The sequence below is a fragment of the Cyprinodon variegatus genome, unplaced genomic scaffold (genome assembly GCF_000732505.1).
Source record: "Cyprinodon variegatus isolate N-32 unplaced genomic scaffold, C_variegatus-1.0 Scaffold753, whole genome shotgun sequence".
In the NCBI taxonomy this organism is placed as follows: domain Eukaryota; kingdom Metazoa; phylum Chordata; class Actinopteri; order Cyprinodontiformes; family Cyprinodontidae; genus Cyprinodon; species Cyprinodon variegatus.
In genome coordinates this window covers 373374-375576 of record NW_015151206.1, presented here as the reverse complement: position 1 = coordinate 375576, position 2203 = coordinate 373374, and the positions used below count along the sequence as shown (strand labels likewise).

General features: G+C 32.6%; 1 protein-coding gene across 1 annotated transcript in view; it reads left to right on the top strand.

Moving 5' to 3' along the window:
- LOC107098180 (chloride intracellular channel protein 6-like) overlaps positions 1-2203 on the top strand; it is a 20150-nt gene that overhangs the window by 3494 nt on the left and 14453 nt on the right. The window lies entirely within an intron of this gene.

The following is a 2203-nucleotide window of genomic DNA, read 5'->3' as shown; positions in this document are numbered from 1 at the left end:
CCAAGTCCAGACTTTGCTCTGTTCATCTCAGGAACGGACTTGGCGAGAACACGAGTCCGTACTCGCTTTCTAATGAATTAAGAAACAGCCAAAGTCAAGGGGAAGTGGGTGGAGCTTAATTAAAGGGACAGTCACCAAGGTTACTTCAGTGAGCAAACATTAAAGCTACATTTTAAACAACAAAAATGAAATGAAGCTATTTTGTATTTTAAAAAATAAATTTGTTTTAGTATAAGTATGTAACAAAAAAAGTAGGTCTTTTCTTTTACTTTTGCAAATGAAATAGTGGAAACTCCAGTGGCAAAATAAAACATTTTAGAAAATAATATGCAGAAAAGTAGGAGGACTAATGTCCTTGATTATATAATAGAGCATAGTTTGCATAGTTTATAAAAAATCTTTATATTTACAGAAAATACAGCTTGATTCAGCTGTAAAGGAACCACATTTAAAGAATGACCCAACAGGGGAAAGACCTTGAGCCAAATGGAGGACAGAGAGCCATGTGACCATACTGGTGGACATACGGTGACCTTAACATCCCATTAGAGTGGTGGTTTACTATACTCTATAGGCCCATGGCTTCCAGAACTGGAGGGGTCTCATCTTTATACTGAGAGGGGGAACTTTTCCTCTACCAGAGGTGGGAGATGTTGAGTCAACAAGTCATCTCTCTGTCATCTATTTGTTCTGCCTGATAGAGATGACCTGTTGACTCCACATCTCCCACTGCTACTGTCTCCTGATGTGCTTGCACTGGAAAACTGATCTAGAAATAAGTAAACTTTTCTCAAATGAAGTGTATTTAGCCTTAATTTGAGTAGGTAAATGAGATGATCTGCCAATATATTCAGTATTTTTACTCTTGAAATAAGATAATTAGATAATATGCACTTGAAATAAGAAAATGCTATTGTTGTTTTTCTCATTTTAAATGTAAATTGTCTTGTTCCAATGGCAAAGTATCTCCTTTCTTCCTCAATTCAAGATAAAATGCTCTTATTTTAAGAAAAAAATACTTATTTAGAATAAAAATGTTTGCAGTGCACCACTGTTTACCGGTTAGTTTTTGCACTGCAAGAACGACCTAGAAAGAAGTAAAAAAAACCTCCTTAAATTAGGTGCATTCAGACTTAAATTAAGTAGGTAAATCTGCCAAGGTAATGAGTATTTCTACTCTTCAAATAAGAACATTTGATAAAATGCACTTCAAATAAGACAATACAATAACTTTTTCTTATTTAAAATGTAAATTGTCTTGTTCCATTCCCAAAATATCTCACTTACCTCCTCAATTCAAGACAAAAATTGCACCGATTTTAAGAAAAAAATGAATGACTGAGATTTCATTTTTTTTGCAGTGTGTAAAATTGTTAAATTTAACATTTACATTTTAGCTCCATGATGTACTTGCAGCCTGCTTTGTGCGATTTGTGGACCTAGTTTCCCTGCACTGGAAAAACGATCTAGAAATAAGTAAAAAAAAATGTCTTAAATTAAGTGTATTTACCCTTAATTTAAGTAGGTCAATAAGATAGTTCACTGCAAAAAAGATCTAGAAATAAGTGAAAAATTCCTTAAATAAGTGTATTCACCCTTGATTTTAGTAGGTAAATGAGAAAGTTTGCCAATGGAATGAGTAATTTTACTCTTAAAATTAAGATAATTATATAATATGCACTTATAATAAGACAATGCAATTGTTTTTTTCTAATTTAAGTGTAAATTGTCTTCTTCCATTGGCAAAAAGTCTCTCTTACCTCCGCAATTCAAAAACAAATCCACTTATTTTAAAAAAAAATGACTGATCTAGATTTCGCTTTTGTGTTAGTTGTGTTATTTATTCTTGAATTGAGTAGTTAAAAGATACATTTTGCCAATAGAACAAGACAATTTTACATTTAAAAGAAAACACAATTGCATTGTTTTATTTCAAGTGCATTTTATTTCATTAATGAGTAAAAATACTTTTTCCTTATTTACCTACTCAAATTAAGGGTAAATACACTTAAATGAAGACATTTCTACCTATTTCTAGATCTTTTTTTCCAGTGTCGTTCTGGTTCAGGGACTGAAAACATTTAAGGTTTCATTCTAGTAACCATTATCAGAGAAATCCCTGGCAGTCATTGAAGGCATCGGAGCTTGTCTTAAAGTCGTAGGGAAGCGGCTGTTCCAAACGTTTAATTTCCGAATTCTCCCG